The sequence below is a fragment of the Mandrillus leucophaeus genome, unplaced genomic scaffold (genome assembly GCF_000951045.1).
Source record: "Mandrillus leucophaeus isolate KB7577 unplaced genomic scaffold, Mleu.le_1.0 Scaffold211, whole genome shotgun sequence".
NCBI classification, from domain to species: Eukaryota; Metazoa; Chordata; class Mammalia; order Primates; family Cercopithecidae; genus Mandrillus; species Mandrillus leucophaeus.
In genome coordinates this window covers 3,177,295-3,186,909 of record NW_012102155.1, presented here as the reverse complement: position 1 = coordinate 3,186,909, position 9,615 = coordinate 3,177,295, and the positions used below count along the sequence as shown (strand labels likewise).

The window sequence follows — 9,615 nt, the reverse complement described above, 5'->3', positions numbered from 1 at the left end:
GTTTTACTTAAATTATTTAATTTTTCCCACAAGCCTGTGAGGTACACTATTATAATTTTCACTTCATAAATGAGAAATTAATGCTCAGAAATGTTTAATAACTTGCATGGGTCTGACAGTTAATGACAGTACTAGTGTTCAAATTCAAGTCTCTCTGACTCCAGGTCCCCTTTGCCTTTTTGCAAGGTGTCTTATACTGCGCAAGAGAGCAATGCCAACAATAGAAATTTACAGAAGCATTTTGTCCCATCATTTTCCATTTTCCTCAGTGGTATGAGAGCGTGAACTCAGGCACCAGAGCATTCTGAAATTAACCTTCAGCTGGACACTCATTAAAATAGTTTCCCTGATCAATTTCTTCTTAAAAAATACTCTGTGTCCTTTAGGCCTATTTCACTGTATAATAAATGAGACAGGGGAATGTCTTTCACTAATACTTATGGCGAGATCAAGTCTTACTCTACAGGGTGAATCATGTCAAAGTTTTACTTTTTGCCATTGATGCATTTGGAAGAACATGAACACATGACTCCTGATTTATGAAAGAAGGGTAAGAAAAGTGAACAAACGGATATTGAGCATATACTACACTGATGATAGTCCATTTTGCAGAGTTGGAAACAGGTTCAGAAAAGTTTAATGACTTCACCAAATTTGCCTACCAAGTAGGTGAAGGGTTAGTATTTGAAACTAGGGCTGTCTAACTCCATGACTCATCTTCTCTTCCCTATTTTCCACTGTTCTACACTATGTAATAGTTCACTGCTTGATTTGTGGCAATTTCTGTTCTCTATCTTCCTGATAGACTTTGGTATGAGTTAGAAAATAGTCAGGACCTTAGTCGCCCCTCCTCTCCCCTGGCCTCCTGGCCTGCCTCCCCACCCCGGCATTGACCCCAAAGTGCAATGCCCTGGTCACTTGGCAAGCAACTGGGCCTGATGGAGGCCTAGGGGCGGGCTAGAGCTCCAACCAGACCCCTGAAAAGAAGCGGGTGCTCCCCACCTTCCAGGCCTTAGTTGGGGTGGGGGTGCAGCTCCTGGGCCTGAGGTCTTCTCTGCCCCACCCCCTTGTCCTGGGTAGGCCCCTGCCTGCCCCTTTCTGCCTTTTGCTTGGGTGTCCCTCCTCAAACCCCTGTGTCACTGGTGTCGGTCTGGGGGGTGATGGGGGGAAGACGGGCCAGACAGGGGATGCAGGGGAGGAAACTCCTCACCAGGAAAGCCAAAGACAGGGTTGTGCCTTACCCCAGGAGCCACTCCTGTGCCCTCCTTGCCCTGCTGTTCACCCCCTATCCCTTCCCCTAAGCAAGTTGCTGCTTTTACCTTATCTTCTTCCCCTGCCCTTCCCTAAGCTGCATGGTTTCCCCTACTCTGGGCAGCCAGGAAGGAATCTGAATGGAGAATCACCAACCACCAGAGAAAAGACTGTGGAGCCCTCCCCTGCCAACTCCCCTTCCCTGGCCGCCCACCCACACCTCTTTCATGCAGGACAGGATGCCCGTCCTGTCCACGAAGTGCCGACACCTTCCCAACCCTGGACCGAGCCCCCACCCCTCCCTGTGCCCCCAAATGAGACTACACGTTTAACTACTGTAAAGGGAGGAGCGGCATTGGCAAATGTGAACCATGAAAATATAAGTGAAACTGATGAGGAGAACAAACTAAATGCCTTTAAAAAAAAAAAAAAAGGAAAACATAGAAAGCTGCTGAATCTTTCTAAAAGCCCCCAATTCAAGATATTATGAAATTACTAACAAATTAGAGGTCAAATGGATCACACTTGATAAATAATGTATTGTCTCAACGAGTATGTTGGAAAGAGAAAAATTTGACTTTATGCAACATTACACATTTTCCACAGTGGAAGTCAACTATTTAGTATAGACATCTTAGTACAGATATTTTGTATCTGCAAAACCCGAATTTGTGTATTTTCAAAAATCCCAGGCAATAATGAGAAACTTTTATTATTAAGTTGAGCTGTTCATGGGTTGGGTATCAATCCAAAAAAAGGCAAAAAAAAAAAAAAAATTTCCTGTAAGCAAGTTTTGTGTTTGTTTTGTTCTTTTTTTAATTCTCTGAGGTTTGCTTAAAAGAAAGCTGAAATCTGCCCTTACTTGAATGCTTGTGGCAATTTGCTCAGCTCAGCTCTCCTTTGGATTAGGGGCCTTGGGTTAGTTAACAGCCTGGGAATTGGGCCCAGATGCACACAGCAAGTAGGTGCTAATCCACGTGAAACTTGAGGCACTGAAGTGGGCAGCTGTGTCTGATGTAATTTCTCATCCCTGTGACACTATTGCCCTTAAGGTGTCCTGCGGCCTGGGACCTTCTCTCAGGAGAGCTCCTGGGCAAGTATTCTTCCAATGAGATTATGCCTGAGTCTTGCCCAGCACTCAAGGAGAAGGCTAGCTGAGGTTTACCCCTGACATCATAAATAGCCGTGACTCATCATTTTAAATTGAGGCCTTGAATACAGTCCACCTGTATGGATTTGTAGCTATCTACAGGGCATGTTTCCAAAACAGGAGGAGTTGATGCAGAAGGAAACAATAAACAAAAACCTGGGACAAATTATAAAAGTTTGCTGAACTTTAACTCAAATACTAAACATTATTATTTTATTTTCTGTGGAACTGAGAAATAAAACAAAGCTTATTTTATTTTATTTTCTTAGTTAAACTGCAGTGAACCAGTTTGAACCTGTCACTGATTCACTGAACTGGAACCAGACTAGAACATCAAAATATTTTCTAAATCACACACGAGTCAACTGAATATTATTTAGTTGAGAGTTCCTGGCTTGTTCACCGTCAGAACTAAAATTCAAGTTGATGATTTCTCCCTGCCATATATCTGGGTGTGGGTAGAGACACTATATCAGAGGCTTTGGTAGTAGAATAGGGAGAGAGAATACCTACTAAATTAATGCTTCAAACATTTCTTTTAGCTAATTTTGTTAATCAAATGAACTCTGACACAGATTCAATATAAATCACATAAATGTGGCCCTATGTTGTTTGAAGCAGGATCTGAGAACCCAAGTCCAGGCAGCTGGACACTGCTGCCCCTCTAGGGAATGTCAGCACACCATCAAACACAGGAAAGCCCCACACTAAATAGCACTGTGCAGGATTTGAGTTCTGTGGCTTTAACCATTTTTGTGTGTGTAGATGATTTCTTGGGCTTTATTTCTCTCCTGAATGTTAATCCATTTCTACTTGCTATTCACTTAGACTCCTTACTGGTGTCCCAAACTTGACATGTCTAATGTTGAATAGTTCTATGTTCCTTCAAACAAACTACTCTTGTATTGACTATTTGTGTCAATGTCATTCTCCTGGTTAGCTGGGCTGGAAACTTAGTTAACTCATTTAATCTCTTTTCAAATTCAACCAAAAAAAAAAAAAAAATCAGTGTCCCACCTTGTTATGGTCCAATTAAAGCACCCTACGTTTGTGTCAGGCTTGGTTTGTGATGCTGTACTCAGATTTCGGGTGGCCAGTGAAGTCAGCAAGGGTGCCTGGACAAGCAGGCACCACCAGATGCTATGGGAGAGGCTACTTAACAAAGTTGAAGCAGCAGGTAAAGAGGTTTTCAGGAATCATAGCAAGATCAAGGTTCGGAACTGGGGCAACTCAAGAGGGCATTGTGAATGGTGATTCAACCTTGTAAATGATTCAACATTGTGAATGGTTCAACCTTGCCTGTGGTGACTCTCATCTGGGTTGTCTTTAAGATAACTCTGGCCTTGGGAGGTTTGAGAGTCAGGATCTTCCTTTGGCTTTACCGTTTATTGGCTATATGACCTTGAGCAAACAACTTTCTGAGACTCAACATTATCAAAGGTAAAATACGGAAAATAGTTCTTTCCTTGCCTTCTTTGACTTTGTGGTTAAAATTAAATAAAATGGTCATGAAACAGGTACAATACATTTTAATGTGCTCTATGCATGTGGTGATGTTAGGCAGTAAGATCTGCACACTCAGCTTTTCATTTGTCCATTCATTCATTCAAATATTTATCAAACACCCACTGTGTCCAGGCACTGTGCTAGGCACTGTGATATATAGTGGTAAACACATTCTCGACCTCTTACAGATAGATTCTGCCCTCACAGAATAGATGAGAAGGCAGGTTTTAAACAACTTATTACATGACTAGTAATAGTTTTCAGATATACTTCACTTCCTATATACCAGTCTTGTTCTAAGCAGTTATCTCATTTAGTATTCCTGACAATCCTATAAGAGAAGCAACAATATCCTATTTTGCAAATGAGGAAATTTAGCCTCAGAGAGCTTAAACAACTTGCTTGAGGGATTTCACAGCTAGTAAGTGGCAGAGGCAAGATCATAACCCAATCAGTCTGTCTCTAGATTCTATGCTTAACCTAATAGTCACTACATCAAATTACCTCCCTTACTTGAGCCAGAACATCCACCTAGGTAGGTAAGAGCAGTCAATTCCAAATTCCATAGTTAACTAGCCTTTATGATCTTGAGTTCCCGTCTCTGGAAAATAGGGGATAATACTAATGTCTACTTATGTGTTTTTTGTTTGTTTTTTTGTTTTGGATAAAGGGAGATAATCCTTGTAAAAAAACTTAACAGAGTAACTTATCTCACAAATGCACAGTAAATATTAGTTTTCAGTTATTGACGACAATAAGTGCAATGGAAAAAAACTGCAAGGTGCTGTGAGGGAGTAAAACAGGAAGACCTAGTCTAGACTGGCCTAGAGGGGCATGAAAACAGTCCTGGAAAAAATATTTAAGCAGAGACCCAAAGAAATAACGAACAAATATATCAGAGAGAGAAAGGTGGAGGAAGCAGATGTTTAAGCACAGACCCAAAGAAATAATGAACAAAGACGTCAGAGAGAGAAGGGTGGAGGAAGCAGAATGTGTAAGGACATTGGGTAACTAGATTAGTTCCTTCCAGAAAAGAGAAAAGGCCAGAATAGCTAAAACAGAGAGAATAAGAGGAGCAGGAATTAGGGGGTTGGTTGGAGAGGCAGAAGAGGAACTTCTCCATCTGTTCCTCCCTTGTTATCTGTTCCACTGCTATCATGTAAATTCAGGCTCTATTATTTCTGGTCTAAATTATTTCAATGACTTTGTAATTATTCTTCCTGTTTGTACTCTCTTGCATCTTCTATTCATTGTGCACATTCCCGGCAAATTAAGGTCCTAAAGCATCCCTTTGACCATGGCATTGCCTTACTAAAAAACTTTCAAAAGTTTGCCATTGCCTATGAAAATAATTCCAAACTCTTTAGCCAAGCATACAGTGGTAATTTCAACCTGGCTTCAAGCCGCTTTGAGTCTTATATCTCACAACTTCCTTTACATACTCAAAACTCTTACTAATTTTGCTGTGCCCTTCTCTGCCTACAATGCATCCTTCTTTCCCCTTTCTATCCAGTCTTGGCACTGGTAAGTCCTGTTTATCTTTTGCAGTTGTATCAAATCTTATCATATTGCCAGGAGTTAGATCTTCATCCTTAAAATCCTACACCTTTTTGGTTGTTTTTTGCTATGGTCTGAATGTTCGTGTTTCCCCAAAATATATTATGTTGAAATCCTAACATGTAAAATGATGGTATTAAGAGGTGGGAACTTGGTAAGAGGTTAGGTCATGAGGGCTTAGTGTTCTTATTAAAGAGACCTCAGAGAATTAGCTCATTCTTTTCAACATGCAAGAGCACAATGAGAAGGCACCATCTATGAAGCAGGAAGCAAGCCCTCACCAGACACTGAATCTGCCAGCACCTTGATCTTAGACTTCTCAGCCTCAAGAATTGTAATAGATTGTAATAGATAAATTTTTGCTGTGTATATCCCACTCATTCTATGGCATTTTCTTACAGCAGCTTAATGGACATATATATATATATATTCCTGTATATATATTCCTGTATATACTTTTTTCTCTAAAAAAAATTTAAATTTTTTTCAATTTAAAATCTGCATATAAAAACTATTCATAGTTTTATTAACTTATCCAGCTGTTAGCATTTTGACATATTTTTCTAGTTATATTTATGAATATTGAGAACTTAATTTTATATACTTTTTGTTATAATCTCATGTTCATAACAAGTCCTTAAAAATATTACTTTGAGGGTTGCCTAATATTCAAGTGTAGGAACATATCATAATATATATAAACATTCCCCTATGGGAGCCTCAGTTTCTTTTTGCATAGAGTAAGTCAATAAGAATGCCTATCTTCCAGCATTATTGTGAAGGTTAATGAGAAACATATTAAAGAGCTTACAAAAGGAACTAAGTCATAGTAGATGTTCAGTAAGTAATAATCATTGTTCTTTTTCTCTTGCTGAAAAATTTCCTTAGGATTCATCTGCTCTCAGATGAAAGATGGAGTGTATAGGGGTAAGAATGAGGAAGCTCTTATATGAGGAACTTCTCTTTGCCTATTAAAAACAAAGACTATTCTGCCCACAAGAAACAAAAGGCTTCCATTTCTCTCACAAGACTCAGTAAAAATTATCCAAAACATGTAAATTTTTATTTTTAGCAATTTTGTGGATCAAGGAAAAGGTTGGAAGCAATATGTGGTTTAAAGATGATGGAAATGAAATTCATTTTGCTTTCTGTGGTCCTTATTTCCATATATAATCATGGATTGACTTTAGACTTTTTTGGTTTAACTGTCTCAAGCAGAAATATCTTTAGGCCTCAGTTTTTTATACTCTAATAAATCTTTATAATAAAATGAGTTAAAGGGAGTCTTATTTTATTTAAAGGGAGTAATTTTATCCAATTACTCCCAATCTGATTGCAAGTCCAAGAGCATTTTAATCCTCTTGGTATTTAGAGTCTGTAAATCTTTGATAATTTCATGTTGCAGCCATCTTTTACTCAAAGTTACGTGTTTAGTATTTTGAGTGTTTCTTTAGGTTTTTATTCCCTTGATCAAAACTGAGCAGGCTGCTTGAGACCGTTCTAGTCTCTATAGTTCAATTTCCATGTGACTTCTGACATTTATTCTTAGCGGAGATGAACAGTTTCTTATTTTAAATATATCTGCCATACCTGCAGCTAAGGAAAGATAGTATGTAAGGCCCTCCAGTCTCACTCTCCTTCCCCTACTAGACTGCAAACTCTTCAAATCCAGAGGTCATATAATGCTCTACTCTGTACCCTCAGAACCTAAACTGTGTCTGATACATGACAGCTGCTCAGTAAATATTGGCTGAAAGAATTAACGATGACTGCTGTTTCCTCACTCTATTAGAGAAAACTTTTTAAGACATTGGCTTTGGGATCAAACAGAGCTGAGTTTTAAACCATCACTGGCTGTGCGTTCCTGGACAGGTGATTTGTATTCCCTAGTCCCAATTTTTTATCTTACAGTGAAAAAATAATTCTTACCTAAGGACTAAAGGAAATAATATGTGTAAGTGGGCTTGGCACATAGAAAATGCACCATAAAAGGTATCTTTCCTTCCTTTTTGAGATATCCCAATTCACATTCCTTTTTAAATTCTCTTAGCCTCTCCTCTATCTGAGGCTAAATTCAGAAGAGAATAAACTACGTAAGTAAACGGCTATAAAAAGCAGTAGAAAGATGGGAAAATGGAAAGGGCATTGAGAATTTTTTAAACTTCTTTATGTCTTTCAGTAACTGTCATTTTACAAAAATAGGTTTCTGTTTGCCAATCAGATGGATTCCCCTCCCTTTACCTCCTCTCTTCTCACTTTTGAGTTGTAAGTGAAAGGAGGCATAAAGAGAGTAAAAGGAAGTGTCAAAACTCCTTATGCTTGACCCCTAAATGCAAGAATTTGGTCTTTCTGTTGAAGTAGGGTGAAGACAGAGAAGGATTAGGGCAGGATGATTCAGCACACAGTCTCTGTGGGCAGATGGGTTATGAGGATAAAATAAAAAATTCATGTAAAGAAAACATTGGCAAGGTATCTGGCACACTGTGAGCCGTAAATAATGCCAATAATTAGGACAGTAATAGATGATGATGATAAAGATAATGGTAATGGTAATAACTAGAAGGAAATCCACACAAACACACAAAAAAAGTTGTATTATTTTTGCTTTTATTTATTTTTGTAATAATGTGGAAAAGTAAGAATTTGAGCTTGTGGAACCATAATTTGATATTGCTTGAAGATTTTTTCCCCTCATTTTTGCTTATATATTGCCTATAGGAAATAAGATAAAATGTATTATTTTTACTTAAAAATACTATCTATAAAATGATTCTAAGTTTATTAAAAATCTGTCTGCATATCATTTTTGTCCATAAGCATATCTACAATGAAATATGTCAGAAATGTGTTTTCTGAATATCAAAGATGATTGCTTTTGGATGTTGGGTTTTCTTTTCTTTCTCTTTTTTTAGACAGAGTCTTGCTCTGTCACCAGGCTGGAGTGCAGTGGCATGATCTTGGCTCACTGCAATCTCCGCCTCCTGGGTTCAAGCGATTCTCCTGCCTCAGCCTCCAGAGTAGCTGGGATTACAGGTGCGTGCTACCACATCCAGCTAATTTTTTTTGTATTTTTAGTAGAGACGGGTTTCATCTTGTTGGCCAGGATGGTCTCGATCTCCTGACCTTGCGATCCGCCTGCCTTGGCCTCCCAAAGTGCTGGGATTACAGGTGTGAGCCACCACGCCCGGCCAGGTGTTGGGTTTTCTTTTGCGTTATTTCAATACTTTCACCTTTGTGTTTTTATTTATTTATTTATTTTGAGATGGAGTCTCACTCTGTCTCCCAGTCTGGAGAGCAGTGGTGCGATCTCCACTCACTGCAAGCTCCACCTCCCAGGTTTAAGCGATTCTCCTGCCTCAGCCTCCCTAGTAGCTGGAACTACAGGCGCCAGCCACCACGCCCAACTAATGTTTTATATTTTTAGTAGAGAAGGGGTTTCCCCGTGTTAGCTAGGATGGTCTTGATCTCCTGACCTCATGATCTGCCTGCCTTGGCCTCCCAAACTGCTGAGATTATAGGCATGAGCCACCACACCTGTACTGTATTTTTTTAGATGGTAATATTTCTTTTGAATAATAATAATATTTTAAAACAAGCTAAGAATCATAATTAGAAGCAAATATTTCAACATTCTAGTAATAATTAATTCTGAGTGGTAGGAATTTGAACAATTGCTACTTGTTACTGTGTTCTTTTAAAAATAAAACACACACACAACAAAAATCATCTTAAAGAGCACTACAATCTAGGCAAAAAACAAAAACAAAACCAAAAATAAAACCTCTGTATCTCCTCTGCCCATACCACATTTCCCCAGTGAGACAGATGGATGTCTATGTAGCCCTAAAATCTCTACAGGGAAGTAAATGGAGTTATCCCTGTGGTCATTGATTCAGCCTGATCAAGGAGAAAAGGAATGGGTTGAAGATAAGACACCTAGATTCCATTTTCCATTTTTACAAATGATTTGGTATGAATCTGTAGGCATATCATGGAAGTTTACTTCCTTTTTTTTTTTTTTTTGCATCTATGAAATGGGGATTATAAAACCAACCGCACAGGAGGCAGAGCAAGATGGTGGGATACAAGCTTCCACCGATTGTTTTTCCCACAAGGACACCAAGTTCACAACTATCCACACAGAAAAAACA

The 9,615-nt window shown here is 38.9% G+C and overlaps 1 protein-coding gene across 4 annotated transcripts in view; it reads right to left on the bottom strand.

Annotated features, from left to right (window-relative positions):
• Positions 1–9,615, bottom strand: part of KCNMB2 (potassium channel subfamily M regulatory beta subunit 2) — a 454,246-nt gene that overhangs the window by 226,081 nt on the left and 218,550 nt on the right. The gene's annotated exons all lie outside the window — the stretch shown is intronic.